Source organism: Lissotriton vulgaris, chromosome 1_1 (genome assembly GCF_964263255.1).
Source record: "Lissotriton vulgaris chromosome 1_1, aLisVul1.2, whole genome shotgun sequence".
NCBI lineage: Eukaryota > Metazoa > Chordata > Amphibia > Caudata > Salamandridae > Lissotriton > Lissotriton vulgaris.
Window position 1 is genome coordinate 184,066 of NC_141685.1, and position 20,942 is coordinate 205,007.

The following is a 20,942-nucleotide window of genomic DNA, read 5'->3' on the forward strand; positions in this document are numbered from 1 at the left end:
CCTCTTTGTGTTAAACCTCAGACTCTACATTCAGGTTTGTGCCTCTTTGTGTTAAACCTCAGACTCTACATTCAGGTTTGTGCCTCTTTGTGTTAAACCTTCAGACTCTACATTCAGTTTTGTGCCTCTTTGTGTTAAACCTACAGACTCTTCATTCAGGTTTGTGCCTCTTTGTGTTAAACCTGAGACTCTACATTCAGGTGTGTGCCTCTTTGTGTTAAACCTCAGACTCTACACTCAGGTTTGTGTCTCGTTGTGTTAAACCTGAGACTCTACATTCAGGTTTGTGCCTCTCTGTGTTAAACCTTCAGACTCTTCATTCAGGTTTGTGCCTCTTTGTGTTAAACCTACAGACTCTACACTCAGGTTTGTGTCTCGTTGTGTTAAACCTGAGACTCTACATTCAGGTTTGTGCCTCTTTGTGTTAAACCTTCAGACTCTACATTCAGGTTTGTGTCTCTTTGTGTTAAACCTCGGACTCTACATTCAGGTTTGTGTCTCTTTGTGTTAAACCTCAGACTCTACATTCAGGTTTGTGCCTCTCTGTGTTAAACCTCAGACTCTACATTCAGGTTTGTGCCTCTTTGTGTTAAACCTGAGACTCTACATTCAGGTTTGTGCCTCTTTGTGTTAAACTTCAGACTCTACATTCAGGTTTGTGTCTCTTTGTGTTAAACCCCAGACTTTACATTCAGGTTTGTGCCTCTTTGTGTTAAACCCACAGACTCTACATTCAGGTTTGTGCCTCTTTGTGTTAAACCTCAGACTCTACATTCAGGTTTGTGCCTCTTTGTGTTAAACCTACAGACTCTACACTCAGGTTTGTGTCTCGTTGTGTTAAACCTACAGACTCTTCATTCAGGTTTGTGCCTCTTTGTGTTAAACCTACAGACTCTACACTCAGGTTTGTGTCTCGTTGTGTTAAACCTGAGACTCTACATTCAGGTTTGTGCCTCTTTGTGTTAAACCTCAGACTCTACATTCAGGTTTGTGCCTCTTTGCGTTAAACTTTAGACTCTACATTCAGGTTTGTGCCTCTTTGTGTTAAACCTACAGACTCTACATTCAGGTTTGTGTCTCTTTGTGTTAAACCTCAGACTCTACATTCAGGTTTGTGTCTCTTTGTGTTAAAACCTCAGACTCTACATTCAGTTGTGTGCCTCTTTGTGTTAAACCCCAGACTCAACATTCAGTTTTGTGCCTCTTTCTGTTAAACCTCAGACTCTACATTCAGGTTTGTGCCTCTTTGTGTTAAACCTGAGACTCTACATTCAGGTTTGTGCCTCTTTGTGTTAAACCTCAGACTCTACATTCAGGTTTGTGCCTCTTTGTGTTAAACCTTCAAACTCTACATTCAGTTTTGTGCCTCTTTGTGTTAAACCTACAGACTCTACACTCAGGTTTGTGTCTCGTTGTGTTAAACCTACAGACTCTTCATTCAGGTTTGTGCCTCTTTGTGTTAAACCTGAGACTCTACATTCAGGTTTGTGCCTCTTTGTGTTAAACCTCAGACTCTACATTCAGGTTTGTGCCTCTTTGTGTTAAACCTTCAGACTCTACATTCAGGTTTGTGCTTCTTTGTGTTAAACCTCAGACTCTACATTCAAGTTTGTGTCTCTTTGTGTTAAACCTCAGACTCTACATTCAGGTTTGTGCCTCTTTGTGTTAAACCTTCAGACTCTTCATTCAGGTTTGTGCCTCTTTGTGTTAAACCTACAGACTCTACATTCAGGTTTGTGCCTCTTTGTGTTAAACCTCAGACTCTACACTCAGGTTTGTGTCTCGTTGTGTTAAACCTGAGACTCTACATTCAGGTTTTTGCCTCTCTGTGTTAAACCTTCAGACTCTTCATTCAGGTTTGTGCCTCTTTGTGTTAAACCTACAGACTCTACACTCAGGTTTGTGTCTCATTGTGTTAAACCTGAGACTCTACATTCAGGTTTGTGCCTCTTTGTGTTAAACCTTCAGACTCTACATTCAGGTTTGTGCTTCTTTGTGTTAAACCTCAGACTCTACATTCAGGTTTGTGTCTCTTTGTGTTAAACCTCAGACTCTACATTCAGGTTTGTGCCTCTTTGTGTTAAACCTCAGACTCTACATTCAGGTTTGTACCTCTTTGTGTTAAACCTTCAGACTCTTCATTCAGGTTTGTGCCTCTTTGTGTTAAACCTACAGACTCTACATTCAGGTGTGTGCCTCTTTGTGTTAAACCTCAGACTCTACACTCAGGTTTGTGTCTCGTTGTGTTAAACCTGAGACTCTACATTCAGGTTTGTGCCTCTCTGTGTTAAACCTTCAGACTCTTCATTCAGGTTTGTGCCTCTTTGTGTTAAACCTACAGACTCTACACTCAGGTTTGTGTCTCGTTGTGTTAAACCTGAGACTCTACATTCAGGTTTGTGCCTCTTTGTGTTAAACCTTCAGACTCTACATTCAGGTTTGTGTCTCTTTGTGTTAAACCTCGGACTCTACATTCAGGTTTGTGTCTCTTTGTGTTAAACCTCAGACTCTACATTCAGGTTTGTGCCTCTCTGTGTTAAACCTCAGACTCTACATTCAGGTTTGTGCCTCTTTGTGTTAAACCTGAGACTCTACATTCAGGTTTGTGCCTCTTTGTGTTAAACTTCAGACTCTACATTCAGGTTTGTGTCTCTTTGTGTTAAACCCCAGACTCTACATTCAGGTTTGTGCCTCTTTGTGTTAAACCCACAGACTCTACATTCAGGTTTGTGCCTCTTTGTGTTAAACCTCAGACTCTACATTCAGGTTTTTGCCTCTTTGTGTTAAACCTACAGACTCTACACTCAGGTTTGTGTCTCGTTGTGTTAAACCTACAGACTCTTCATTCAGGTTTGTGCCTCTTTGTGTTAAACCTACAGACTCTACACTCAGGTTTGTGTCTCGTTGTGTTAAACCTGAGACTCTACATTCAGGTTTGTGCCTCTTTGTGTTAAACCTCAGACTCTACATTCAGGTTTGTGCCTCTTTGCGTTAAACTTTAGACTCTACATTCAGGTTTGTGTCTCTTTGTGTTAAACCCCAGACTCTACATTCAGGTTTGTGCCTCTTTGTGTTAAACCCACAGACTCTACATTTAGGTGTGTGCCTCTTTGTGTTAAACCTCAGACTCTACATTCAGGTTTGTGCCTCTTTGTGTTAAACCTGAGACTCTACATTCAGGTTTGTTCCTCTCTGTGTTAAACCTTCAGACTCTACATTCAAGTTTGTGTCTCTTTTGTGTTAAACCCACAGACTCTACATTCAGGTTTGTGTCTCTTTGTGTTAAACCCCCAGACTCTACATTCACGTTTTTGCCTCTTTGTGTTAAACCTCAGACTCTACATTCAGGTTTGTGCCTCTTTGTGTTAAACCTCAGACTCTACATTCAGGTTTGTGCCTCTTTGTGTTAAACTTCAGACTCTACATTCAGGTTTGTGCCTCTTTGTGTTAAACCTGAGACTCTACATTCAGGTTTCTGCCTCCTTGTGTTAAACCTACAGACTCTACATTCAGGTGTGTGCCTTTTTGTGTTAAACCCTCAGACTTTACATTCAGGTATGTGCTTCTTTGTGTTAAACCTACAGACTCTACATTCAGTTTTGTGCCTCTTTGTGTTAAACCTCAGACTCTACATTCAGGTTTGTGTCTCTTTGTGTTAAACCTGAGACTCTACATTCAGGTTTGTGCCTCTTTGTGTTAAACCTTCAGACTCTACATTCAGGTTTGTACCTCTTTGTGTTAAACCAACAGACTCTACATTCAGGTTTGTGCCTTTTTGTGTTAAACCTCAGACTCTACATTCAGTTTTGTGCCTCTTTGTGTTAAACCTCAGACTCTACATTCAGTTTTGTGCCTCTTTGTGTTAAACCTCAGACTCTACATTCAGGTTTGTGTCTCTTTGTGTTAAACCTCAGACTCTACATTCAGGTGTGCGCCTCTTTGTGTTAAACCTCAGACTCTACATTCAGGTTTGTGTCTCTTTGTGTTAAACCTGGGACTCTACATTCAGGTTTGTGCCTCTTTGTGTTAAACCTCAGACTCTACATTCAGGTTTGTGTCTCTTTGTGTTAAACCTGAGACTCTACATTCAGGTTTGTGCCTCTTTGTGTTAAACCTCAGACTCTACATTCAGGTTTGTGCCTCTTTGTGTTAAACCCACAGACTCTACATTCAGGTTTGTGCCTCTTTGTGTTAAACCTCAGACTCTACATTCAGGTTTGTGCCTCTTTGTGTTAAACCTGAGACCCTACATTCAGGTTTGTGCCTCTTTGTGTTAAACCTCGGACTCTACATTCAGGTTTGTGCCTCTTTGTGTTAAACCTTCAGACTCTACATTCAGTTTTGTGCCTCTTTGTGTTAAACCTACAGACTCTACACTCAGGTTTGTTTCTCGTTGTGTTAAACCTACAGACTCTTCATTCAGGTTTGTGCCTCTTTGTGTTAAACCTCAGACTCTACATTCAGTTTTGTGCCTCTTTGTGTTAAACCTCAGACTCTACATTCAGGTTTGTGCCTCTTTGTGTTAAACCTGAGACTCTACATTCAGGTTTGTGCCTCTTTGTGTTAAACCTCAGACTCTACATTCAGGTTTGTGCCTCTTTGTGTTAAACCTCAGACTCTACATTCAGGTTTGTGCCTCTTCGTGTTAAACCTCAGACTCTACATTCAGGTTTGTGTCTCTTTGTGTTAAACCTTCAGACGCTACATTCAGTTTTGTGCCTCTTTGTGTTAAACCTTCAGACTCTACATTCAGTTTTGTGCCTCTTTGTGTTAAACCTTCAGACTCTACATTCAGTTTTGTGCCTCTTTGTGTTAAACCTACAGACTCTACACTCAGGTTTGTGTCTCGTTGTGTTAAACCTACAGACTCTTCATTCAGGTTTGTGCCTCTTTGTGTTAAACCTGAGACTCTACATTCAGGTTTGTGCCTCTTTGTGTTAAACCTGAGACTCTACATTCAAGTTTGTGCCTCTTTGTGTTAAACCTGAGACTCTACATTCAGGTTTGTGCCTCTTTGTGTTAAACCTGCAGACTCTACACTCAGGTTTGTGTCTCGTTGTGTTAAACCTACAGACTCTTCATTCAGGTTTGTGCCTCTTTGTGTTAAACCTACAGACTCTACACTCAGGTTTGTGTCTCGTTGTGTTAAACCTGAGACTCTTCATTCAGGTGTGTGCCTCTTTGTGTTAAACCTACAGACTCTACACTCAGGTTTGTGTCTCGTTGTGTTAAACCTGAGACTCTACATTCAGGTTTGTGCCTCTTTGTGTTAAACCTCAGACTCTACATTCAGGTTTGTGCCTCTTTGTGTTAAACTTCAGACTCTACATTCAGGTTTGTGCCTCTTTGTGTTAAACTTCAGACTCTACATTCAGGTTTGTGTCTCTTTGTGTTAAACCCCAGACTCTACATTCAGGTTTGTGCCTCTTTGTGTTAAACCCACAGACTCTACATTTAGGTGTGTGCCTCTTTGTGTTAAACCTCAGACTCTACATTCAGGTTTGTGCCTCTTTGTGTTAAACCTGAGACTCTACATTCAGGTTTGTGCCTCTCTGTGTTAAACCTTCAGACTCTACATTTAAGTTTGTGTCTCTTTTGTGTTAAACCCACAGACTCTACATTCAGGTTTGTGTCTCTTTGTGTTAAACCCCCAGACTCTACATTCAGGTTTGTGCCTCTTTGTGTTAAACCCACAGACTCTACATTCAGGTTTTTGCCTCTTTGTGTTAAACCTCAGACTCTACATTCAGGTTTGTGCCTCTTTGTGTTAAACCTCAGACTCTACATTCAGGTTTGTGCCTCTTTGTGTTAAACCTTCAGACTCTACATTCAGTTTTGTGCCTCTTTGTGTTAAACCTACAGACTCTTCATTCAGGTTTGTGCCTCTTTGTGTTAAACCTGAGACTCTACATTCAGGTGTGTGCCTCTTTGTGTTAAACCTCAGACTCTACACTCAGGTTTGTGTCTCGTTGTGTTAAACCTGAGACTCTACATTCAGGTTTGTGCCTCTCTGTGTTAAACCTTCAGACTCTTCATTCAGGTTTGTGCCTCTTTGTGTTAAACCTACAGACTCTACACTCAGGTTTGTGTCTCGTTGTGTTAAACCTGAGACTCTACATTCAGGTTTGTGCCTCTTTGTGTTAAACCTTCAGACTCTACATTCAGGTTTGTGTCTCTTTGTGTTAAACCTCGGACTCTACATTCAGGTTTGTGTCTCTTTGTGTTAAACCTCAGACTCTACATTCAGGTTTGTGCCTCTCTGTGTTAAACCTCAGACTCTACATTCAGGTTTGTGCCTCTTTGTGTTAAACCTGAGACTCTACATTCAGGTTTGTGCCTCTTTGTGTTAAACTTCAGACTCTACATTCAGGTTTGTGTCTCTTTGTGTTAAACCCCAGACTTTACATTCAGGTTTGTGCCTCTTTGTGTTAAACCCACAGACTCTACATTCAGGTTTGTGCCTCTTTGTGTTAAACCTCAGACTCTACATTCAGGTTTGTGCCTCTTTGTGTTAAACCTACAGACTCTACACTCAGGTTTGTGTCTCGTTGTGTTAAACCTACAGACTCTTCATTCAGGTTTGTGCCTCTTTGTGTTAAACCTACAGACTCTACACTCAGGTTTGTGTCTCGTTGTGTTAAACCTGAGACTCTACATTCAGGTTTGTGCCTCTTTGTGTTAAACCTCAGACTCTACATTCAGGTTTGTGCCTCTTTGCGTTAAACTTTAGACTCTACATTCAGGTTTGTGTCTCTTTGTGTTAAACCCCAGACTCTACATTCAGGTTTGTGCCTCTTTGTGTTAAACCCACAGACTCTACATTTAGGTGTGTGCCTCTTTGTGTTAAACCTCAGACTCTACATTCAGGTTTGTGCCTCTTTGTGTTAAACCTGAGACTCTACATTCAGGTTTGTTCCTCTCTGTGTTAAACCTTCAGACTCTACATTCAAGTTTGTGTCTCTTTTGTGTTAAACCCACAGACTCTACATTCAGGTTTGTGTCTCTTTGTGTTAAACCCCCAGACTCTACATTCACGTTTTTGCCTCTTTGTGTTAAACCTCAGACTCTACATTCAGGTTTGTGCCTCTTTGTGTTAAACCTCAGACTCTACATTCAGGTTTGTGCCTCTTTGTGTTAAACTTCAGACTCTACATTCAGGTTTGTGCCTCTTTGTGTTAAACCTGAGACTCTACATTCAGGTTTCTGCCTCCTTGTGTTAAACCTACAGACTCTACATTCAGGTGTGTGCCTTTTTGTGTTAAACCCTCAGACTTTACATTCAGGTATGTGCCTCTTTGTGTTAAACCTACAGACTCTACATTCAGTTTTGTGCCTCTTTGTGTTAAACCTCAGACTCTACATTCAGGTTTGTGTCTCTTTGTGTTAAACCTGAGACTCTACATTCAGGTTTGTGCCTCTTTGTGTTAAACCTTCAGACTCTACATTCAGGTTTGTACCTCTTTGTGTTAAACCAACAGACTCTACATTCAGGTTTGTGCCTTTTTGTGTTAAACCTCAGACTCTACATTCAGTTTTGTGCCTCTTTGTGTTAAACCTCAGACTCTACATTCAGTTTTGTGCCTCTTTGTGTTAAACCTCAGACTCTACATTCAGGTTTGTGTCTCTTTGTGTTAAACCTCAGACTCTACATTCAGGTGTGCGCCTCTTTGTGTTAAACCTCAGACTCTACATTCAGGTTTGTGTCTCTTTGTGTTAAACCTGGGACTCTACATTCAGGTTTGTGCCTCTTTGTGTTAAACCTCAGACTCTACATTCAGGTTTGTGTCTCTTTGTGTTAAACCTGAGACTCTACATTCAGGTTTGTGCCTCTTTGTGTTAAACCTCAGACTCTACATTCAGGTTTGTGCCTCTTTGTGTTAAACCCACAGACTCTACATTCAGGTTTGTGCCTCTTTGTGTTAAACCTCAGACTCTACATTCAGGTTTGTGCCTCTTTGTGTTAAACCTGAGACTCTACATTCAGGTTTGTGCCTCTTTGTGTTAAACCTCGGACTCTACATTCAGGTTTGTGCCTCTTTGTGTTAAACCTTCAGACTCTACATTCAGTTTTGTGCCTCTTTGTGTTAAACCTACAGACTCTACACTCAGGTTTGTGTCTCGTTGTGTTAAACCTACAGACTCTTCATTCAGGTTTGTGCCTCTTTGTGTTAAACCTCAGACTCTACATTCAGTTTTGTGCCTCTTTGTGTTAAACCTCAGACTCTACATTCAGGTTTGTGCCTCTTTGTGTTAAACCTGAGACTCTACATTCAGGTTTGTGCCTCTTTGTGTTAAACCTCAGACTCTACATTCAGGTTTGTGCCTCTTTGTGTTAAACCTCAGACTCTACATTCAGGTTTGTGCCTCTTTGTGTTAAACCTCAGACTCTACATTCAGGTTTGTGTCTCTTTGTGTTAAACCTTCAGACGCTACATTCAGTTTTGTGCCTCTTTGTGTTAAACCTTCAGACTCTACATTCAGTTTTGTGCCTCTTTGTGTTAAACCTTCAGACTCTACATTCAGTTTTGTGCCTCTTTGTGTTAAACCTACAGACTCTACACTCAGGTTTGTGTCTCGTTGTGTTAAACCTACAGACTCTTCATTCAGGTTTGTGCCTCTTTGTGTTAAACCTGAGACTCTACATTCAGGTTTGTGCCTCTTTGTGTTAAACCTGAGACTCTACATTCAAGTTTGTGCCTCTTTGTGTTAAACCTGAGACTCTACATTCAGGTTTGTGCCTCTTTGTGTTAAACCTGCAGACTCTACACTCAGGTTTGTGTCTCGTTGTGTTAAACCTACAGACTCTTCATTCAGGTTTGTGCCTCTTTGTGTTAAACCTACAGACTCTACACTCAGGTTTGTGTCTCGTTGTGTTAAACCTGAGACTCTTCATTCAGGTGTGTGCCTCTTTGTGTTAAACCTACAGACTCTACACTCAGGTTTGTGTCTCGTTGTGTTAAACCTGAGACTCTACATTCAGGTTTGTGCCTCTTTGTGTTAAACCTCAGACTCTACATTCAGGTTTGTGCCTCTTTGTGTTAAACTTCAGACTCTACATTCAGGTTTGTGTCTCTTTGTGTTAAACCCCAGACACTACATTCAGGTTTGTGCCTCTTTGTGTTAAACCCACAGACTCTACATTTAGGTGTGTGCCTCTTTGTGTTAAACCTCAGACTCTACATTCAGGTATGTGCCTCTTTGTGTTAAACCTGAGACTCTACATTCGGGTTTGTGCCTCTCTGTGTTAAACCTTCAGACTCTACATTCAAGTTTGTGTCTCTTTTGTGTTAAACCCACAGACTCTACATTCAGGTTTGTGTCTCTTTGTGTTAAACCCCCAGACTCTACATTCAGGTTTGTGCCTCTTTGTGTTAAACCTCAGACTCTACATTCAGGTTTGTGCCTCTTTGTGTTAAACCTCAGACTCTACATTTAGGTTTGTGCCTCTTTGTGTTAAACCTTCAGACTCTACATTCAGTTTTGTGCCTCTTTGTGTTAAGCCTACAGACTCTACACTCAGGTTTGTGTCTCATATTGTTAAACCTACAGACTCTTCATTCAGGTTTGTGCCTCTTTGTGTTAAACCTGAGACTCTACATTCAGGTTTGTGCCTCTTTGTGTTAAACCTCAGACTCTACATTCAGGTTTGTGCCTCTTTGTGTTAAACCTGAGACTCTACATTCAGGTTTGTGCCTCTTTGTGTTAAACCTACAGACTCTACATTCAGGTTTGTGTCTCTTTGTGTTAAACCTCAGACTCTACATTCAGGTTTGTGTCTCTTTGTGTTAAAACCTCAGACTCTACATTCAGTTGTGTGCCTCTTTGTGTTAAACCCCAGACTCAACATTCAGTTTTGTGCCTCTTTCTGTTAAAACTCAGACTCTACATTCAGGTTTGTGCCTCTTTGTGTTAAGCCTGAGACTCTACATTCAGGTTTGTGCCTCTTTGTGTTAAACCTCAGACTCTACATTCAGGTTTGTGTTTCTTTGTGTTAAACCTACAGACTCTACATTCAGGTTTGTGCCTCTTTGTGTTAAACCTCAGACTCTACATTCAGGTTTGTGCCTCTTTGTGTTAAACTTCAGACTCTACATTCAGGTTTGTGTATCTTTGTGTTAAACCCCAGACTCTACATTCAGGTTTGTGCCTCTTTGTGTTAAACCCACAGACTCTACATTTAGGTTTGTGCCTCTTTGTGTTAAACCTCAGACTCTACATTCAGGTTTGTGCCTCTTTGTGTTAAACCTGAGACTCTACATTCAGGTTTGTGCCTCTTTGTGTTAAACCTCAGACTCTACATTCAGGTTTGTGCCTCTTTGTTTTAAACCTCCAGACTTTACATTCAGGTTTGTGCCTCTTTGTGTTAAACCTTCAGACTCTACATTCAGGTTTGTGCCTCTTTGTGTTAAACCTTCAAACTCTACATTCAGTTTTGTGCCTCTTTGTGTTAAACCTACAGACTCTACACTCAGGTTTGTGTCTCATTGTGTTAAACCTACAGACTCTTCATTCAGGTTTGTGCCTCTTTGTGTTAAACCTGAGACTCTACTTTCAGGTTTGTGCCTCTTTGTGTTAAACCTCAGACTCTACATTCAGGTTTGTGCCTCTTTGTGTTAAACCTTCAGACTCTACATTCAGGTTTGTGCTTCTTTGTGTTAAACCTCAGACTCTACATTCAGGTTTGTGTCTCTTTGTGTTAAACCTCAGACTCTACATTCAGGTTTGTGCCTCTTTGTGTTAAACCTCAGACTCTACATTAAGGTTTGTACCTCTTTGTGTTAAACCTTCAGACTCTTCATTCAGGTTTGTGCCTCTTTGTGTTAAACCTACAGACTCTACATTCAGGTTTGTGCCTCTCTGTGTTAAACCTTCAGACTCTACATTCAAGTTTGTGTCTCTTTTGTGTTAAACCCACAGACTCTACATTCAGATTTGTGTCTCTTTGTGTTAACCCCCAGACTCTACATTCAGGTTTTTGCCTCTTTGTGTTAAACCTCAGACTCTACATTCAGGTTTGTGCCTCTTTGTGTTAAACCTCAGACTCTACATTCAGGTTTGTGCCTCTTTGTGTTAAACCTTCAGACTCTACATTCAGTTTTGTGCCTCTTTGTGTTAAACCTACAGACTCTACACTCAGGTTTGTGTCTCGTTGTGTTAAACCTACAGACTCTTCATTCAGGTTTGTGCCTCTTTGTGTTAAACCTGAGACTCTACATTCAGGTTTGTGCCTCTTTGTGTTAAACCTCAGACTCTACATTCAGGTTTGTGCCTCTTTGTGTTAAACCTGAGACTCTACATTCAGGTTTGTGCCTCTTTGTGTTAAACCTACAGACTCTACATTCAGGTTTGTGTCTCTTTGTGTTAAACCTCAGACTCTACATTCAGGTTTGTGTCTCTTTGTGTTAAAACCTCAGACTCTACATTCAGTTGTGTGCCTCTTTGTGTTAAACCCCAGACTCAACATTCAGTTTTGTGCCTCTTTCTGTTAAACCTCAAACTCTACATTCAGGTTTGTGCCTCTTTGTGTTAAACCTGAGACTCTACATTCAGGTTTGTGCCTCTTTGTGTTAAACCTCAGACTCTACATTCAGGTTTGTGTTTCTTTGTGTTAAACCTACAGACTCTACATTCAGGTTTGTGCCTCTTTGTGTTAAACCTCAGACTCTACATTCAGGTTTGTGCCTCTTTGTGTTAAACTTCAGACTCTACATTCAGGTTTGTGTCTCTTTGTGTTAAACCCCAGACTCTACATTCAGGTTTGTGCCTCTTTGTGTTAAACCCACAGACTTTACATTTAGGTTTGTGCCTCTTTGTGTTAAACCTCAGACTCTACATTCAGGTTTGTGCCTCTTTGTGTTAAACCTGAGACTCTACATTCAGGTTTGTGCCTCTTTGTGTTAAACCTCAGACTCTACAATCAGGTTTGTGCCTCTTTGTTTTAAACCTCCAGACTTTACATTCAGGTTTGTGCCTCTTTGTGTTAAACCTTCAGACTCTACATTCAGGTTTGTGCCTCTTTGTGTTAAACCTTCAAACTCTACATTCAGTTTTGTGCCTCTTTGTGTTAAACCTACAGACTCTACACTCAGGTTTGTGTCTCGTTGTGTTAAACCTACAGACTCTTCATTCAGGTTTGTGTCTCTTTGTGTTAAACCTGGGACTCTACATTCAGGTTTGTGCCTCTTTGTGTTAAACCTCAGACTCTACATTCAGGTTTGTGTCTCTTTGTGTTAAACCTGAGACTCTACATTCAGGTTTGTGCCTCTTTGTGTTAAACCTCAGACTCTACATTCAGGTTTGTGCCTCTTTGTGTTAAACCCACAGACTCTACATTCAGGTTTGTGCCTCTTTGTGTTAAACCTCAGACTCTACATTCAGGTTTGTGCCTCTTTGTGTTAAACCTGAGACTCTACATTCAGGTTTGTGCCTCTTTGTGTTAAACCTCGGACTCTACATTCAGGTTTGTGCCTCTTTGTGTTAAACCTTCAGACTCTACATTCAGTTTTGTGCCTCTTTGTGTTAAACCTACAGACTCTACACTCAGGTTTGTGTCTCGTTGTGTTAAACCTACAGACTCTTCATTCAGGTTTGTGCCTCTTTGTGTTAAACCTCAGATTCTACATTCAGTTTTGTGCCTCTTTGTGTTAAACCTCAGACTCTACATTCAGGTTTGTGCCTCTTTGTGTTAAACCTGAGACTCTACATTCAGGTTTGTGCCTCTTTGTGTTAAACCTCAGACTCTACATTCAGGTTTGTGCCTCCTTGTGTTAAACCTCAGACTCTACATTCAGGTTTGTGTCTCTTTGTGTTAAACCTTCAGACGCTACATTCAGTTTTGTGCCTCTTTGTGTTAAACCTTCAGACTCTACATTCAGTTTTGTGCCTCTTTGTGTTAAACCTTCAGACTCTACATTCAGTTTTGTGCCTCTTTGTGTTAAACCTGAGACTCTACATTCAGGTTTGTGCCTCTTTGTGTTAAACCTGAGACTCTACATTCAGGTTTGTGCCTCTTTGTGTTAAACCTACAGACTCTACACTCAGGTTTGTGTCTCGTTGTGTTAAACCTACAGACTCTTCATTCAGGTTTGTGCCTCTTTGTGTTAAACCTACAGACTCTACACTCAGGTTTGTGTCTCGTTGTGTTAAACCTGAGACTCTTCATTCAGGTTTGTGCCTCTTTGTGTTAAACCTACAGACTCTACACTCAGGTTTGTGTCTCGTTGTGTTAAACCTGAGACTCTACATTCAGGTTTGTGCCTCTTTGTGTTAAACCTCAGACTCTACATTCAGGTTTGTGCCTCTTTGTGTTAAACTTCAGACTCTACATTCAGGTTTGTGTCTCTTTGTGTTAAACCCCAGACTCTACATTCAGGTTTGTGCCTCTTTGTGTTAAACCCACAGACTCTACATTTAGGTGTGTGCCTCTTTGTGTTAAACCTCAGACTCTACATTCAGGTATGTGCCTCTTTGTGTTAAACCTGAGACTCTACATTCAGGTTTGTGCCTCTCTGTGTTAAACCTTCAGACTCTACATTCAAGTTTGTGTCTCTTTTGTGTTAAACCCACAGACTCTACATTCAGGTTTGTGTCTCTTTGTGTTAAACCCCCAGACTCTACATTCAGGTTTGTGCCTCTTTGTGTTAAACCTCAGACTCTACATTCAAGTTTGTGCCTCTTTGTGTTAAACCTCAGACTCTACATTCAGGTTTGTGCCTCTTTGTGTTAAACCTTCAGACTCTACATTCAGTTTTGTGCCTCTTTGTGTTAAGCCTACAGACTCTACACTCAGGTTTGTGTCTCGTTGTGTTAAACCTACAGACTCTTCATTCAGGTTTGTGCCTCTTTGTGTTAAACCTGAGACTCTACATTCAGGTTTGTGCCTCTTTGTGTTAAACCTCAGACTCTACATTCAGGTTTGTGCCTCTTTGTGTTAAACCTGAGACTCTACATTCAGGTTTGTGCCTCTTTGTGTTAAACCTACAGACTCTACATTCAGGTTTGTGTCTCTTTGTGTTAAACCTCAGACTCTACATTCAGGTTTGTGTCTCTTTGTGTTAAAACCTCAGACTCTACATTCAGTTGTGTGCCTCTTTGTGTTAAACCCCAGACTCAACATTAAGTTTTGTGCCTCTTTCTGTTAAACCTCAGACTCTACATTCAGGTTTGTGCCTCTTTGTGTTAAGCCTGAGACTCTACATTTAGGTTTGTGCCTCTTTGTGTTAAACCTCAGACTCTACATTCAGGTTTGTGTTTCTTTGTGTTAAACCTACAGACTCTACATTCAGGTTTGTGCCTCTTTGTGTTAAACCTCAGACTCTACATTCAGGTTTGTGCCTCTTTGTGTTAAACTTCAGACTCTACATTCAGGTTTGTGTCTCTTTGTGTTAAACCCCAGACTCTACATTCAGGTTTGTACCTCTTTGTGTTAAACCCACAGACTCTACATTTAGGTTTGTGCCTCTTTGTGTTAAACCTCAGACTCTACATTCAGGTTTGTGCCTCTTTGTGTTAAACCTGAGACTCTACATTCAGGTTTGTGCCTCTTTGTGTTAAACCTCAGACTCTACATTCAGGTTTGTGCCTCTTTGTTTTAAACCTCCAGACTTTACATTCAGGTTTGTGCCTCTTTGTGTTAAACCTTCAGACTCTCCATTCAGGTTTGTGCCTCTTTGTGTTAAACCTTCAAACTCTACATTCAGTTTTGTGCCTCTTTGTGTTAAACCTACAGACTCTACACTCAGGTTTGTGTCTCGTTGTGTTAAACCTACAGACTCTTCATTCAGGTTTGTGCCTCTTTGTGTTAAACCTGAGACTCTACATTCAGGTTTGTGCCTCTTTGTGTTAAACTTCAGACTCTACATTCAGGTTTGTGTCTCTTTGTGTTAAACCCCAGACTCTACATTCAGGTTTGTGCCTCTTTGTGTTAAACCCACAGACTCTACATTTAGGTTTGTGCCTCTTTGTGTTAAACCTCAGACTCTACATTCAGGTTTGTGCCTCTTTGTGTTAAACCTGAGACTCTACATTCAGGTTTGTGCCTCTTTGTGTTAAACCTCAGACTCTACATTCAGGTTTGTGCCTCTTTGTTTTAAACCTCCAGACTTTACATTCAGGTTTGTGCCTCTTTGTGTTAAACCTTCAGACTCTACATTCAGGTTTGTGCCTCTTTGTGTTAAACCTTCAAACTCTACATTCAGTTTTGTGCCTCTTTGTGTTAAACCTACAGACTCTACACTCAGGTTTGTGTCTCGTTGTGTTAAACCTACAGACTCTTCATTCAGGTTTGTGCCTCCTTGTGTTAAACCTGAGACTCTACATTCAGGTTTGTGCCTCTTTGTGTTAAACCTCAGACTCTACATTCAGGTTTGTGCCTCTTTGTGTTAAACCTTCAGACTCTACATTCAGGTTTGTGCTTCTTTGTGTTAAACCTCAGACTCTACATTCAGGTTTGTGTCTCTTTGTGTTAAACCTCAGACCCTACATTCAGGTTTGTGCCTCTTTGTGTTAAACCTCAGACTCTACATTCAGGTTTGTACCTCTTTGTGTTAAACCTTCAGACTCTTCATTCAGGTTTGTGCCTCTTTGTGTTAAACCTACAGACTCTACATTCAGGTTTGTGCCTCTCTGTGTTAAACCTTCAGACTCTACATTCAAGTTTGTGTCTCTTTTGTGTTAAACCCACAGACTCTACATTCAGGTTTGTGTCTCTTTGTGTTAAACCCCCAGACTCTACATTCAGGGTTTTGCCTCTTTGTGTTAAACCTCAGACTCTACATTCAGGTTTGTGCCTCTTTGTGTTAAACCTCAGACTCTACATTCAGGTTTGTGCCTCTTTGTGTTAAACCTTCAGACTCTACATTCAGTTTTGTGCCTCTTTGTGTTAAACCTACAGACTCTACACTCAGGTTTGTGTCTCGTTGTGTTAAACCTACAGACTCTTCATTCAGGTTTGTGCCTCTTTGTGTTAAACCTGAGACTCTACATTCAGGTTTGTGCCTCTTTGTGTTAAACCTCAGACTCTACATTCAGGTTTGTGCCTCTTTGTGTTAAACCTGAGACTCTACATTCAGGTTTGTGCCTCTTTGTGTTAAACCTACAGACTCTACATTCAGGTTTGTGTCTCTTTGTGTTAAACCTCAGACTCTACATTCAGGTTGGTGTCTCTTTGTGTTAAAACCTCAGACTCTACATTCAGTTGTGTGCCTCTTTGTGTTAAACCCCAGACTCAACATTCAGTTTTGTGCCTCTTTCTGTTAAACCTCAGACTCTACATTCAGGTTTGTGCCTCTTTGTGTTAAACCTGAGACTCTACATTCAGGTTTGTGCCTCTTTGTGTTAAACCTCAGACTCTACATTCAGGTTTGTGCCTCTTTGTGTTAAACCTGAGACTCTACATTCAGGTTTGTGCCTCTTTGTGTTAAACCTCAGACTCTACATTCAGGTTTGTGCCTCTTTGTTTTAAACCTCCAGACTTTACATTCAGGTTTGTGCCTCTTTGTGTTAAACCTTCAGACTCTACATTCAGGTTTGTGCCTCTTTGTGTTAAACCTTCAAACTCTACATTCAGTTTTGTGCCTCTTTGTGTTAAACCTACAGACTCTACACTCAGGTTTGTGTCTCGTTGTGTTAAACCTACAGACTCTTCATTCAGGTTTGTGCCTCTTTGTGTTAAACCTGAGACTCTACATTCAGGTTTGTGCCTCTTTGTGTTAAACCTCAGACTCTACATTCAGGTTTGTGCCTCTTTGTGTTAAACCTTCAGACTCTACATTCAGGTTTGTGCTTCTTTGTGTTAAACCTCAGACTCTACATTCAAGTTTGTGTCTCTTTGTGTTAAACCTCAGACTCTACATTCAGGTTTGTGCCTCTTTGTGTTAAACCTTCAGACTCTTCATTCAGGTTTGTGCCTCTTTGTGTTAAACCTACAGACTCTACATTCAGGTTTGTGCCTCTTTGTGTTAAACCTCAGACTCTACACTCAGGTTTGTGTCTCGTTGTGTTAAACCTGAGACTCTACATTCAGGTTTTTGCCTCTCTGTGTTAAACCTTCAGACTCTTCATTCAGGTTTGTGCCTCTTTGTGTTAAACCTACAGACTCTACACTCAGGTTTGTGTCTCATTGTGTTAAACCTGAGACTCTACATTCAGGTTTGTGCCTCTTTGTGTTAAACCTTCAGACTCTACATTCAGGTTTGTGCTTCTTTGTGTTAAACCTCAGACTCTACATTCAGGTTTGTGTCTCTTTGTGTTAAACCTCAGACTCTACATTCAGGTTTGTGCCTCTTTGTGTTAAACCTCAGACTCTACATTCAGGTTTGTACCTCTTTGTGTTAAACCTTCAGACTCTTCATTCAGGTTTGTGCCTCTTTGTGTTAAACCTACAGACTCTACATTCAGGTGTGTGCCTCTTTGTGTTAAACCTCAGACTCTACACTCAGGTTTGTGTCTCGTTGTGTTAAACCTGAGACTCTACATTCAGGTTTGTGCCTCTCTGTGTTAAACCTTCAGACTCTTCATTCAGGTTTGTGCCTCTTTGTGTTAAACCTACAGACTCTACACTCAGGTTTGTGTCTCGTTGTGTTAAACCTGAGACTCTACATTCAGGTTTGTGCCTCTTTGTGTTAAACCTTCAGACTCTACATTCAGGTTTGTGTCTCTTTTTGTTAAACCTCGGACTCTACATTCAGGTTTGTGTCTCTTTGTGTTAAACCTCAGACTCTACATTCAGGTTTGTGCCTCTCTGTGTTAAACCTCAGACTCTACATTCAGGTTTGTGCCTCTTTGTGTTAAACCTGAGACTCTACATTCAGGTTTGTGCCTCTTTGTGTTAAACTTCAGACTCTACATTCAGGTTTGTGTCTCTTTGTGTTAAACCCCAGACTCTACATTCAGGTTTGTGCCTCTTTGTGTTAAACCCACAGACTCTACATTCAGGTTTGTGCCTCTTTGTGTTAAACCTCTGACTCTACATTCAGTTGTGTGCCTCTTTGTGTTAAACCTTCAGACTCTACATTCAGGTTTGTGCCTCTTTGTGTTAAAACCACAGACTCTACATTCAGTGTTGTGCCTCTTTGTGTTAAACCTTCAGACTCTACATTCAGGTTTGTGCCTCTTTGTGTTAAACCTTCAGACTCTACATTCAGTTTTGTGCCTCTTTGTGTTAAACCTTCAGACTCTACATTCAGGTTTGTGCCTCTTTGTGTTAAACCTCAGACTCTACATTCAGGTTTGTGCCTCTTTGTGTTAAACCTTCAGACTCTACATTCAGGTTTGTGCCTCTTTGTGTTAAACCTCAGACTCTACATTCAGGTTTGTGTCTCTTTGTGTTAAACCTCAGACTCTACATTCAGTTTTGTGCCTCTTTGTGTTAAACCTCAGACTCTACATTCAGTTTTGTGCCTCTTTGTGTTAAACCTCAGACTCTACATTCAGGTTTGTGCCTCTTTGTGTTAAACTTCAGACTCTACATTCAGGTTTGTGCCTCTTTGTGTTAAACCTGAGACTCTACATTCAGGTTTCTGCCTCCTTGTGTTAAACCTACAGACTCTACATTCAGGTGTGTGCCTTTTTGTGTTAAACCCTCAGACTCTACATTCAGGTTTGTGCCTCTTTGTGTTAAACCTGAGACTCGACATTCAGTTTTGTGCCTCTTTGTGTTAAACCTCAGACTCTACATTCAGGTTTGTGTCTCTTTGTGTTAAACCTGAGACTCTACATTCAGGTTTGTGCCTCTTTGTGTTAAATCTTCAGACTCTACATTCAGGTTTGTACCTCTTTGTGTTAAACCAACAGACTCTACATTCAGGTTTGTGCCTCTTTGTGTTAAACCTCAGACTCTACATTCAGTTTTGTGCCTCTTTGTGTTAAACCTCAGACTCTACATTCAGTTTTGTGCCTCTTTGTGTTAAACCTCAGACTCTACATTCAGGTTTGTGTCTCTTTGTGTTAAACCTCAGACTCTACATTCAGGTGTGCGCCTCTTTGTGTTAAACCTCAGACTCTACATTCAGGTTTGTGTCTCTTTGTGTTAAACCTGGGACTCTACATTCAGGTTTGTGCCTCTTTGTGTTAAACCTCAGACTCTACATTCAGGTTTGTGTCTCTTTGTGTTAAACCTGAGACTCTACATTCAGGTTTGTGCCTCTTTGTGTTAAACCTCAGACTCTACATTCAGGTTTGTGCCTCTTTGTGTTAAACCCACAGACTCTACATTCAGGTTTGTGCCTCTTTGTGTTAAACCTGAGACTCTACATTCAGGTTTGTGCCTCTTTGTGTTAAACCTGAGACTCTACATTCAGGTTTGTGCCTCTTTGTGTTAAACCTCGGACTCTACATTCAGGTTTGTGCCTCTTTGTGTTAAACCTTCAGACTCTACATTCAGTTTTGTGCCTCTTTGTGTTAAACCTACAGACTCTACACTCAGGTTTGTGTCTCGTTGTGTTAAACCTACAGACTCTTCATTCAGGTTTGTGCCTCTTTGTGTTAAACCTCAGACTCTACATTCAGTTTCGTGCCTCTTTGTGTTAAACCTCAGACTCTACATTCAGGTTTGTGCCTCTTTGTGTTAAACCTGAGACTCTACATTCAGGTTTGTGCCTCTTTGTGTTAAACCTCAGACTCTACATTCAGGTTTGTGCCTCTTTGTGTTAAACCTCAGACTCTACATTCAGGTTTGTGTCTCTTTGTGTTAAACCTTCAGACGCTACATTCAGTTTTGTGCCTCTTTGTGTTAAACCTTCAGACTCTACATTCAGTTTTGTGCCTCTTTGTGTTAAACCTTCAGACTCTACATTCAGTTTTGTGCCTCTTTGTGTTAAACCTACAGACTCTACACTCAGGTTTGTGTCTCGTTGTGTTAAACCTACAGACTCTTCATTCAGGTTTGTGCCTCTTTGTGTTAAACCTGAGACTCTACATTCAGGTTTGTGCCTCTTTGTGTTAAACCTGAGACTCTACATTCAGGTTTGTGCCTCTTTGTGTTAAACCTACAGACTCTACACTCAGGTTTGTGTCTCGTTGTGTTAAACCTACAGACTCTTCATTCAGGTTTGTGCCTCTTTGTGTTAAACCTACAGACTCTACACTCAGGTTTGTGTCTCGTTGTGTTAAACCTGAGACTCTTCATTCAGGTTTGTGCCTCTTTGTGTTAAACCTACAGACTCTACACTCAGGTTTGTGTCTCGTTGTGTTAAACCTGAGACTCTACATTCAGGTTTGTGCCTCTTTGTGTTAAACCTCAGACTCTACATTCAGGTTTGTGCCTCTTTGTGTTAAACTTCAGACTCTACATTCAGGTTTGTGCCTCTTTGTGTTAAACCTCAGACTCTACATTCAGGTATGTGCCTCTTTGTGTTAAACCTGAGACTCTACATTCAGGTTTGTGCCTCTCTGTGTTAAACCTTCAGACTCTACATTCAAGTTTGTGTCTCTTTTGTGTTAAACCCACAGACTCTACATTCAGGTTTGTGTCTCTTTGTGTTAAACCCCCAGACTCTACATTCAGGTTTGTGCCTCTTTGTGTTAAACCTCAGACTCTACATTCAAGTTTGTGCCTCTTTGTGTTAAACCTCAGACTCTACATTCAGGTTTGTGCCTCTTTGTGTTAAACCTTCAGACTCTACATTCAGTTTTGTGCCTCTTTGTGTTAAGCCTACAGACTCTACACTCAGGTTTGTGTCTCGTTGTGTTAAACCTACAGACTCTTCATTCAGGTTTGTGCCTCTTTGTGTTAAACCTGAGACTCTACATTCAGGTTTGTGCCTCTTTGTGTTAAACCTCAGACTCTACATTCAGGTTTGTGCCTCTTTGTGTTAAACCTGAGACTCTACATTCAGGTTTGTGCCTCTTTGTGTTAAACCTACAGACTCTACATTCAGGTTTGTGTCTCTTTGTGTTAAACCTCAGACTCTACATTCAGGTTTGTGTCTCTTTGTGTTAAAACC

The 20,942-nt window shown here is 40.8% G+C and overlaps 1 protein-coding gene across 1 annotated transcript in view; it reads left to right on the plus strand.

Moving 5' to 3' along the window:
• The window catches only part of LOC147736913 (NACHT, LRR and PYD domains-containing protein 12-like), a 707,348-nt gene that overhangs the window by 131,906 nt on the left and 554,500 nt on the right, over positions 1-20,942 (plus strand). The window lies entirely within an intron of this gene.